At 45.4% G+C, this 12788-nt stretch overlaps 1 protein-coding gene across 1 annotated transcript in view; it reads left to right on the forward strand.

Moving 5' to 3' along the window:
- Window positions 1-12788, forward strand: part of LRPPRC (leucine rich pentatricopeptide repeat containing) — a 1486422-nt gene that overhangs the window by 1357353 nt on the left and 116281 nt on the right. The window lies entirely within an intron of this gene.

The following is a 12788-nucleotide window of genomic DNA, read 5'->3' on the forward strand; positions in this document are numbered from 1 at the left end:
TGCCGTTAGTCGAACGTCAGCGCATCATGCTGTCTTTGCCATTGGATCTTCAAGTTTCTAAGATAAGTTCCCCATTGGGGCTGTTACTGATTCCTTTTTGTCACTGTATATCTGTTTAGATAACATGTCATCCAGGAAGGGAAAGTGCAGGTGCAGTCGTCAGATCCTCCCATAAGGATTCCCACAAACTCTGCCTTTTCTGTCTAGGGCTTACCCACAACCATCTTACTTCTGTGATCTGTCAGGCCTTCATCCCTAAGACACTCCACAGTTGCCTGCATGCTTTGAACATTTACTTAGAGAATCAGCATCTTAAACGTTTAGCATTAGGGATAAAAGGGTTGTCTGGTCAGCCCATAGCACCACCTAAAAAGAAGACCAAGGTTTCCAGGCCTAAACTTGCTGCTGCCCCTCCTCCACCAGACATCCCTCCTGTAGCCAACATTCGCATGGAGGAATGTTAGGAGTCTGCCATTACAGGTATAGCAAGTACCCCTCGGGAGGCCACAGAACCTAGAGCAGAAGGCATGTCCAGGGAGGGCTTGCAGACATCGCCTGCCGACGATGAGGGAGAACCTCAGGTTATTACAACTGCTCAGGCAGGCCCTTCCACTGTATCCACTGCTTCCCAGCAAACAGATTCTAGGCCTCTCTCCGAGACCAGGCCTTCACTTAAAAAGAAACACAAAACGAAACATCTCTCCCCTCCCTATTTAATGCCTTTATGCCCTCAGGCCTGCCATGCATGTTTCCGCACAGCCTGGTCCTCCTCCTGTCATTCCCAGGCCTCAGGCTGAGGAAATTATCCAACCTGAAGCTGAGGACTCCTCAAACTCTTCTTCAGAGGTTTCTCTCTTGTATGTCTCTCAGATGCATTCTCTGCTTGGGTATGCTTCTCCAGAAGTCGAATCTGCTGAGGTTGATTCCCGTGGAGAGGACCTCACCTTTGGGGATACAATTTCTAAAATGAGAGACCATTTTCACTGGGACCCTTCTGAAATGTCAGAGGTTCAAAAAAGATGATATGAGCTTCTGCAGATGGAAAGCTCTGCTCCTTCTGCAATTCCTCCAGTGTTACCAGTTTTCTTGGATGTTTTTAATGCTGCCTCTCTTAATCCTGATTCACAACCACCTGCCCCTAGAAGGCCTGACAGGTTTTACAAAGTCCCTGAAGGGGCAACATTTTTGATAAAATGCCCTGTTGCTGACCGTGCCACTGTCTCAGTTTCAGCAGACAAGCCATCCAGGCTACTTCCCTCCACCTCTGTCCTTCCCACAGACAAGAACAGTAAGGCCATGGAGCACCTTGGTAAGAAGGTATATACTTCTGCTACCCCGGCCTTTAAGGCTGTGAATTACCATATGCATATGTCCAGGTATGTCTTGGCTCTTTTGACCCAGGCTGACAAGCTTTTAGCTGACCTTCCTGACTCATTTTCCAAGGCTCAAATCTCCAGTCTTAATTTCCCCGTCTTCTCAAGTTACTAAACATTCAGTTGGATGCAGCTATGATTCTGCAGAAGCTTCTGCCTGTTTTGCAGCCTCAGTTTCAGTCCTTAGAAGATATTCTTGGTTAAGGCTACAACCCATACACGATGATATTAGGGCAAAATTACTGGATGCACCCCTTAGTAACTGCCCATTTTGAACCTAAAGTGGCTGAGCTATTTAAGGCCCTTCAGCAAAAAGGGAAGGAACTGCAGGATTTAAAACACCTGTTTGTCTCCCCTATACCCAAATTTCACAGGAACTATCCCTCAAAGTCCAAGTTCATAAGGAGACACTTTGCCCCAGCTCCCCTTACCAGGACAAGAAAGGGCATTAGGAAACAGCAGACCCCTTCTAAGCCTGCTCAAACTCCTGCCCAGAAACCTCCCTTTCAGGACAGGGTGAGTAGCCTGTGACTACCTGCCTTCACTGCCACCTCCCAGACTCCATTCCCTCTGTCTCTAAGGCTGTTTGTCTACAAGTTTGGCAAAACATCACATCAGACAGGTGGGTCCTTTGCAACATAGAAAAGGGGTACTTTATGACCTGGATCATTTCCCCTTTTCGCAGGGGGATTCCCCAGCCACCCAGAGAGCAACTTCTCATTTTCCTGCCAGTCATAGACAGCCTCCTTTCACAAGGAGTCATACAACTGGTAAGGAATTCTATTCCACACTCTTCCTAGTTCTCAGAAAGATGGACCTTGGAGATCTATCTTGGATCTCTCTCACCTCAGTCTTTTCTTAGAGGTACCCACCTTTTGTATGCTTACCCTTCAGACCCTTTTTCCCCTTAGTGATACCTCAGGGATTTCTAGCCACCTTGGACATAAAGGATGGCTACCTCCTTATCCCTATAAGGGCCAACTACAGGAAATATTTATGCTTTGCTGTTAGTTCCTCACATTTTCAGTTCTCGGCCTTGCTGTTTGGAGATTCTGCAGCTCCAAGGGTCTTCACCAAGTGTCTGGCTCCAGTCGTTGCTTATTGCAGGGTCCAAGGGATTCAAATTTTCCCATACCTGGCCGACTTCCTGATTCATGCAGAATGCTTCAGATCCCTACAGACCCAACTCCACCAAGTCATCTCAGTCCTGCAGGCACTGGAATTCAACATAAACTTCCCCAAATCTAACCTGAGTCCTTCCCAGGACCAAGTTTTCCTAGGCTGCAGGACAAGGACAGATGTCATGAGGGCATTCCTTCCATCCCAAAAAGTGGAAACCCTGAGGCAATAGCTGGCCACTGTTCTCAAAGCCACTGCTTTGACAGCCAGACAATATCTCAAACTATTGTGTCATATGGCTTCCACCATACCCATGCTGCCTCTGGCAAGACTCCATATGAAAACATTACAGTGGTACCCTGAAGTCCACATGGGCCCAACACTCACACCCCTTGGATTAAGGCATCCCTTCCTTCCTTGCCTAAGGAAGGAGATTCTATGGTGGTTGAACCAATTCACACTCAACCCTGGACTTCCATTACACCCCCTTGCACCAGTCCAGGAAATGTACATAGATGCTTCAGATCTGGGCCAGGGGGCTACTTTGGGCAGCCTGAAAGTACAGGGTACCTGGTCACACACCTTCTGGTGGGAACACATCAACATTAGGGAAAAGACAGCTATCCTGTTTGCCCTGACAGCCTTCCTTCATGCTGTAAAACAAGGTCCCCTGAAATTATTCAGAGACAACACTACAGTTCTATGGTATGTGAACAAACCGGGCAGAACCAAATTGTATTTCCTCTGCAGAATTGTTCTCCAATCCTGAGTCCTGGCAGCTCAACACAGTGTCTCCCTGCAAGCAATTTACATTCCTTCAGCTCAGAACATTCAGGCAGACACCTTGAGCAGGTCCATGTCACAGTCCCATGAACGGATGCTTCCCAGGGATGTGTTTCTGGACATTGTCCATGGGTGGGATACACCACAAAAAGATCTGTTTACCTCCCCTTTGAACAGACAGTTGCCACTGTTTTGCAGCAGACTTCCCAGTCCTTTAGCAAGGGCAACAGATGCCTTTTGTATCTCATGGAAGGGGATGTTTCTGTATGCATTCCACCCTTCCCATTACTTCAAAAAAATCCTGCTGAAGATACAGCAGGACAAACAAAAAATCTTGCTGGTGACTCTCTTTTGGCCAAGACAGCATTGGTTCCCCCTCCTTTTGCATTTAGCCAGGGGCAGTCATCACAAGTTACCTCACAGAGTGAACCTTCTCACACAGGACAAGGGATTCCTAATCCATCCCCATATGGAATCTCTGAACCTAACCCTGTGGGTGGTAGAATTTTGATTCCTTCTAGACACCTTTACACTGAGGACGTGCTAACAGTCCTACAGGCGGTAACACCAAATTCCGGTAGTCACGGCCACACAGCTAGAAACTGCACTCTCCAAACTAAGAATACAGCATCCATGGGACCAGATGACATCACGGTCTGTGTACTACATGAACTACAAAATGAACTGGCATCTCACGTAAGTGTCATGTTTAGTCATAGCCTCACCATCAGGCTTCGTGCCCACTGAGTGGCACACAGGTACAGTTATCCCACTCCACAAGGGAAGATCCATCTTGGATCCCAGGAACTACCATCCCATCAGTCTGACAAGCCTGATCTGCAAGGGCATAGAACGCCAACGCATTATCATGGAACTTGTAAACAAAGACATTGGCAACCTTCAAACACTGGACCCCGTCCAGTTTGGGTTCGTGAAGGGCCGATCTTGTCTCCTGAACTTGATTGACTTCTTCGAATCAGTCTCCAGAGCTGTGGACGAGGGTAAGGTGGTCTACACAGCCTATCTGGACCTCGCCAAGACCTTCGACACCATCCCCCACTTTGGAATCATAGATAAACTTACTAAGCTGGGCATAAATCCCTACGTCACTTGATAGGTTGCCAACTGGCTTGCTGACAGAACCCAGACTGTAAAAGTAGCTGACTCCAAATCCAGCTCCAGACAAGTGACAAGTGGAGTACCTCAGGGTTCAGTCCTGGGACCGCTCTTGTTTGGCATCTACTTCTCTGAAGCACAGGCCAACACCAAGGGACTCTGGCTAACAAAGTTCGCAGATGACTGCAAACTGGGGGCCATTATTGAATCTCCAAACTATGTGGATATTCTACAGAAGGAACTTACAGAAACAGATGCTTGGTGCCAGAGCCATGGGCTCAAGCTTAATGCCAAGAAATGTATAGTTATCCCCTTTGGGATAAACCATGTACCCATGAATTACCACATATGTGGCAGTACACTAAACACCAAAAGTGTGATGAGAGACTTAGGGACACAGGTGGACAGTGGTCTCACCTTCGATAACCACATCACCACAATAGTCAGGAAATCCTTCTATGTGGCCACCTCATCACTAAGGGCTTTTCATCCAGAAAAAAGGAGATGATTGTCCCACTGTACTCATCCCTCATTAGACTCATTATAAACGCCCCATTTGGTATGTACCTCACAAGACATCTGCAACAGCTGGAAAGGCCACAGAAATACCTCACTAAAAGAATCACAGGCCTAAAGCAGATGCCCTATGCTGACCGTCTAAAAAAAACTCCAGCTATACTCTGTGGCATATTGTCTACTCAGAGGCAATCTCTGCTTAACATACAAGGCCATGTCAAACCCTGAGCTGTTGGACATTCTCCACTTAAAAAATCCCAATCCCTCAGAGCCGCACACTCCAGGGATCTAAACCTTGTCATCACAATGAACAAAACATGCGGGAGGAATAGTTTCCTGACACAGAGACTCCCCATACTCTGGAATAGACTGCCCATACATGTCAAGCAAAGTGCCTCATTGGCCCTCTTAAGAAGGAACCTTGACGATTGGATGGGGGATAGAAAATTCACCCCGAGGATCACGTCAGTCCCCCTGCTAGACAGGGGTCCAGGGAAGTAAATATTATGGGAAGAAATATCCAGGGAATCGTTTGGCTAGGCTTGTATAGGCCCTAGGGCCGATAACCTAGTACCAACCTATGAACTAGGAGATCTTATTTGTCTAAATGGAAGAGATTCTCCATGTGGTATCCACAAAGACAGTTAGACCCTTTTCAGAGTGAAGTCCCCTTAGTGCTGTCCTATCTGTGTGAACTCTTGAAAGCAGGGTTGGCATATTCCTCTGTTAAAGCACACCTTGCTGCTATTTCACCCTGTCTGCCTTTTGATCCCCTCTAGCTTCCCGTCTCCCTCCAAAGTTATTCCTAAGGGAGTACTACACCTCAAACCCCCCAGGAGGTCGGGTCCACCTCCATGGGATCTGAATTATGTTTTAGAAAAAGTCGCTGTTGCCCCCTTTGAACCAGCTTCTAAGGCATCTATGAAACATTGTACCTGGAAAACTGTACTCCTCGTGGCCCTCATATCAGCCAGAAGAGTGTCAGAGCTCCAGGCCTTCATGACAGCTCCTCCCTTCCTCATCTTCCACAAGGATAGAGTGATCCTGAGTACCAACCCCTCCTTTATGCCCAGGGTGGTCAATGAGGTATCCTTAAATCAGGGTATCCACCTGCCCACCTTTTTTTCCTTCTCTCCAAAGTGACAGTGAGTTTTACATTCCCTTGATGTTTACAGACAACTGAGATTTTACCTTGACAAGGACAAAACATTAGGAAATCAGAGCAACTATTTTTCTCCTTTTACCCCAGAGCTGTAAGAAAGGTAGTGACTAAATAGATTTCCAAGGCTATTTCCTTCTTCTACACATTCCATGCGAAACAACTCAAGTCAAAAATTAAGGTCCACTCCACTACAGCCATGGCTTCATCAGGGGCCTTCTTCAAAGGACTGTACACTGCATCCATTCTGGAGGCAGCTATATGGACATCTGTCCATACCTTCACCAAACACTACAGGTTGGATCACATCTCCAGATCCAGAGCAGGGTTTTGCTAGGGCAGTCCTTCATGGCTTCGTGGAGAACAGTTCCATATCACCACCCCCTTCTTACCTTTGAGTTTGGAATACTGCAACATGAGAATAGAAGGACATAGAATAGTTGTGTAAAATCTTACCATAACCATAGATGTCCTTCTCTTCCATGTTGCAGTATTAATTCCCTCTTTCCTTCCCCATTTTTCCATCTAAACTGTTCCTTCTTGGACGGCACAGGACTTGTACAGCTATCCTGAGATGGTATCCAACTGGGGCATTCAGTTCTGAAGGTACGTGCAGATGTCACTTATGGCCCACGCTCCCGAGGCCACCGTCAGACGTTCTACATATCTAGTAGTGACTACAAGCTTTTATATACTAGCTGGATGTCTGGGTAAGCAAGCAGAGGATAACCCAAGAGTTTGGAATACTGCAGCATGGAAAAGGACATCTGTGGCTGTGGTAAGATTTTACACAACTATTCTTTCTTGGCATTAGGTATAACATGTCATTAGTTTCTACCTTGATGAGTCATGAATGCTGTCCATTTGTCCTCCTGTGGCTAAGTGGTTGGAGTACCCTGTAAGTTGGGCTAGTATCTGTTTTCGATCACTTTATTAGAGCAATATCAAACCCACAGTTTTATTTCTTGATTTGTAGATAGGTGATGGTGATTGCTAGTAGTCTGGGAACAAATTAGTGCATACACTTATGTAGTCAGCAAGTGACATAACAGCATGTATAGGTGCATGAATATTCCTGAATATAGGAATTTATGTACAACAAATATCAGCCAAAAGCCCATCAAGGAAAATCATTTCTTAGATCAACTCCTTTTCATCTCCTTTTGGGATTGTAGGGCAAGCAGTCAGTATGTAAACTCTTTCCAAATAGCTTACAGACTACATTGTCATTTTGCCAACAAGTAGCTCACTACCCATTGAAAAATGCTGCTAGCAAAGGTCATTATACCTGAAGTAGGGCATATTGTAGTGTTTGATTTAAACATTTTTTCCTTTGTAGATATTTATGCCATTAGTCATCAGAACATACCGTCACAAGGCTTATTTATTAGACCATGGATCCAAAAGTTGTGTCTCCCTTGATAACCATGCACTTCAGGACTCTGCTTTCTGGCTTTTTTCTTGGTGGTGGTTTAGCATTTTCCACCATGTGGTCGTCTTGACTGCTTGGGATTCATTCCAGTTGTGGATACTCCAAAGAGGGCATTATGACTATATGAAGTGATTTATGGTGGGAGTCTCTCCTTTGTGTGCCAGAAATACCCTTCCACAGTTCCAGTATTCTTGGATGGCTCTTACATCCACGTACTACTGTTACCTACCCAATTTTCAGAGGATTCTAAGTGCTGAGTATCACTTGTAAACAGTAGAAATATTAAATACTCACTTTTTTTTTTACTTGCAGGACACACTTGCTTAGTAACAGGAGAGACACTGACTGGCTGAATGTCAAGACAAGGTGTCCTTGTATAGGCCTTTTTGCACAGCTTACAACAGAGTTGTGTGCATGTGCCCCTGACCATCAGAGCTTCAAAGAAGAAAATGTTTTAATTGTAATGTAATGACAGATGTGATAAATGCAGTTGTACATCAACTGGGGAGGGTCGTCTCATACTTCATCTGATACATTAAGAACATATCTATTACTTTTCTTATTTTATGATTTACTTGTTTCGTATACCTCTTGCTCTCCCTTTCCAGTTTCACCTGCATATAAAAATCATCTAAAGTTTAGCATTTCAGTAGCACAACAGGTTGCACACTGTCCTTTTGGTGTAGAAGGTTGTGGGTTATATTACCACACCAGGTAGCTCAATTGCCGACACTGCCTGTGCAGCATGGGAAGGGGAGGGGGTGCTGCACTTCCGAGTGCATCTTTCTTCTGATGTGATAGTAACTGAGGTCCCATCTGCCTGAGCTGGTGATAGCTCAGGTGGATGTTAAAGATCCCACTGCACCTATCAAAAAGAGTTTGCTGTATTATGTAATCATGTTTCTTTTTTCTTGATTTATGCATTCATAATATTTACATTTTATGTCACACTTTATGCATCACAGTATAACATTTTATTTTCCTAAGTACATGTAAAACCCATTTTATTTTTCCATCCTTCCCACACAACTTTTTTTATCACATTACTTCCTTCATTATCTTCTTTTGTTATATAGCAGTTCATATCTTTTCCATGAGCACCAAATAGCACGGAATAAAATTTTATCCCATTTTTCAATTTTTCACTCCCATCCTTATATTTCCCAAACAGCATCACATGCATATCAGTGTTTCTAAATACTTTCTAGCCACAAACATGTTTAAATAATGTCCAAAACCTTCATTTTTCTTACAGTATGAAAAACAATGTTGCAGTATCTCTTCAGTATTACAGGTATTACACATTCTTTGATCCATCATTTTCCATTGGTATCGGATCCAAAAAAGAGTGCCTTTAAGCCTATTATGACTCTTCCTTGGACCAGGTGCTCTCCAACCTATGATCCTGTGCCTTTCAGAGTACTATCCTCCTTTTTGCCCAGGCCAAAATCACCACCCGGCTCCTCTTCTTGTTCAACCAGTAGCCTTACTGAGGATGACATGGAGCATTTGATGCAGAAGATTCTGCTGCACATGGTATACCTAAGTCACCCTCTGCCCCGAACCACTCGGCTCCGGGGCTTCTTGAGTCTAGTACTCCTCCTCTGGATCCTCTTCTGACTTCAGAGCAAGTTTCGGAGACCTTGGATCCGATGCTCCTGGTACCATTAGGTCATATCTGAAAACATCATCTTCGGATCAGGCCTTTGCTCTGAGCTCTTCTGTTTTCTCGGAGAACAGAGAGCTACCAGAACCATAGTGACCCGACCCTCGCAGTCCTTGAGAGCATTTGACTCCCAGACAGTCAGAGCAGTCAATACATCTTGGGGTGTCTGCGCAAGTAAACTCAGCTCTGCTATTACTCAAGGCGAGCTGTCTTCAAGGTTGGAGGAGGCTTTGTTTCGCAAGTGTGTTTTGTCAGGTCCGGAGTCCTCTTCCACTCAGGAGCAGTCAGTTTTTGGGGCATTGGAGAGGGCGATAGCTGCCACTGCAACTAAAAGTGCATCTCCCCCTTTGGATCCTCAGTTCTGCCTGGGTTCCCTGTGTACCTCTTCCGTACAAGATGCTCCACTAGGATACCCAGCAGGGTGCCCCTGTCTCTTTGGATACCTTCCCAGAGTCTCCCACTGAGGAGGTTCCTTGGAAGAGACCTTGTAAGAGGAAACATTTGGACTCGACAGAAGAGTCTACCATAGAATCGATGAGGGAGAAGGATCCCCACGGTCACCTTCTGAGGATGTATCCTTTGGGACGATCCTGGAAATGCTTAAACAGTGGGGGTGACTGGCAGTCCAACAGTCCTTCAGAGGAGTCAGTGTACCTGGAAGCTTTCGGTTCTCACCCATCTTCCTCTTGGGTGACTGCCCACCAATAACCTCATTGGTTTGATCTCTAGGAGGGAGTGGGAGACCCCAGATTCCATCAAACCTGTTCCCTGGAGACCAAACAAGATAATTAAAGCTCCATGAGATAAAGCCATCTGAACTAAGGGTCTTGCAGTAGATGCCATGGTCGTGGTGGCAGAGACCAAAAACAAACTTTCTGAGAAAAGTTCTACTATCCACCCTGTTAGTAAAGATTCTAGGATGATGGATAGATGTGGGAAGTGTGTGTTCTCTTCAGCGACATTTGCCTTGCAATCGCTGACTTATCTTTCCCATTTTACAAGGTTACATAGGGATCTGATTAAGGAATTAGCAGATACCCTGGAAGGAGCAGTAGCTGAGGGGGTACATCAAAAGGTATCTTCCCAGCTAGCGACCATACACTGTATAGCTAACTCTTCCATGCAGCTTATTGCACACACAGCCGAAGGGACAAATAGGGCAGCAGGTTCTGGCATCGCTATGAGGAGGCATGCCTGGATGCATCTGTGAGTTTGCGGAGCCCTTTAAGTCTTCCTGTATCAATGCCCTGTTTGATGGTTCTTCTCTTTTTTTGGATCAAAAGTTAAAAATACCCTTTCCAGGTGTGAGAAGGAAGGGCATACATTTTTCATCCCCCCCCCCCCCCCAGAGACCCTACTCTAAAGGTCAGAGAGGAAGCGAGAAGATGTGGTTCAAAAAATCTCAAGAGTTTTTACCAGGACACACATGTAGATTTTTCCCCCAGCAACAGAGGGGGGGAAATAATAGTAATGGAAGATGCTGCCCTCACGGCAGAGGAGGCCCACAAAACCAGGACTCCCAAGAACCCTTTTTCAGTAAACCTTTCCAGCACTCCTGAAAGGAGACCCAATTGTCCATCTCTGGAGGCAGTAGGGGGTTGACTATCCCTACACTGGAGAGGCTGGCAAAACATAACTTCTGAGTTGTGGGTGCAGAGGATTATATCCAGAGGGTATCACATTCCCTTCAATCACCTCCCCTTATCAACAGAATCCCAGATGTCTCATCTAGTCAAAGGGAGCAAGCAGTTATTCATTTTCAAAAACTGATAAAAAAAATAGTCATCCAAGAGGTCCCCCTAGACCAGAGAGGATTCAGAACTTACTCGAGAATCTTGTTCATTCCAGAGAAAACAGGGGACTGGAAAACTATTCTAGATCTCAGCAAGCTAAACAAGTCCATTCGACACAGCAAGTTCCAAATGGTCATGGTTCAGTGCATACTTCCATTCTTGGAGAAGGACAATTAGATGTGCTCAGTGGATCTTCAGGATGCATACTACCGTATAAAGATGGACAAGCGCTCAGGAAGATACCGATGCTTCCAGCTGGGAACCAGTCATTTCCATTTCAGAGCACTGCCCTTTGATCTCACCACAGCCCCACAGAGTGTTCACCAATTGTATGGCAATGGATGCGGCTCACCTGAGAAGACAAGGATTCTGGGTTTTTCCTTATTTAGATGATTGGCTCATCTCCGCCCTGATTAGGTATCTACTGTTAAACACATGGGACTCAGTTCTTTAGCTTTGTGCACAATTGGGTATCACAATAAGCTACCAAAAATCACATCTGGAACCAGAACAAACGTTGGAGTTCATTGGAGTGGTTTTGGACACTACTCAGATGATTGCCAAACTTCCAACTTCAGACGACAAACAATTGGCTAAATTGCTGGTGTCATTCTAAGGGGATCCAGTGTCTGTCAGCCTGGGATGACATGATCAGCAAGCCACGATGCTTTGTCAGAGATGGCCTACACCTGTCGCCCCTGGGTTTCCAGATACTGGCTAAGGCTCTTGCCACCACCATAGTGCCTTTTTAGGCAAGGTTCAAATGACAAAATTACTACCGTAACTGGTACAAACAAAATCTGAGGGTAATGCTACTCAATGCTATAAGTCTAAACTTCAAAATGCACTCACTCGAGGCACTTCTTAAAATGGAGAACATTGACATCTGTGCAGTGAGACAGACCTGGTTCAAAGCTGTAGAGAGCACCCCTGCAGTACCAGGCTACAATTCATACCACACCTTTCGGTCATCTAACCTGGAATGAAACACCAGAGACGGAGGCGTGTCCATATTCACCAAGGATATCCACACCTCCAGGCTAATTGCCCAACGTAATGCATCTGAAATTCTCCAGGTGCAACTAACACTGGGCAAGACTACAATCCAAATTGTAGCTTGCTACAGATCCCCCACCATGCCCCAAGACTCCCATGCCACTTTTGTTAACATACTGGAAAATATCAAGGTACAACCCAACACCCTCATACTGGGAGACTTCAACTACCCCACCATTAACTGGGAAAACTCATATACAACACATTGGCACAGCGTTTTTTGGAATTCATAAATTCCAACGCCTTGGACCAACTGATCCAGACCCCCACCAGGGGCAGCAATATCCTAGACCTGGTCATTACCAACATAGGCGATCCGTGCTCCACACCAGAGGTCAGCCCCTTGTTGGTCAGATCTGACCATAAACTTAATCACCCTAGACATCCACATCCCGCCCCCACCCCTACTCAGGAAACCACCATAAAAAAACTTCTCCAAAGCCAACTCCACGCTTCTTAAGACAGAAGTGGCTAACTTCACCACACTCATGGAAACAGACAGTAACAGTATGACTGCTGAATCCTACATCAATGCACTGTATGAAGACATACGCGAGTGCATGGACCATGCCCTCCCAAATAGAACCAAGATGCTATCCTCCAAAAAAAATGTAGCCAATCTGGTGGTCCCCTGACATTAACAAGCTCTACAATAAAAGGAAGAAACTGTTTCAAAAAAAGTAAAATCCCCAAGAATGGACAAAAAACCCTTGTCAGCCTCAGTAAGAAGCTGAGATCCCTCATAAAATCCTCCAAAGCTAGTTACGAAAACAAA

The sequence above is a fragment of the Protopterus annectens genome, chromosome 1.part0 (assembly GCF_019279795.1).
Source record: "Protopterus annectens isolate FY-2018-M chromosome 1.part0, PAN1.0, whole genome shotgun sequence".
NCBI lineage: Eukaryota > Metazoa > Chordata > Ceratodontiformes > Protopteridae > Protopterus > Protopterus annectens.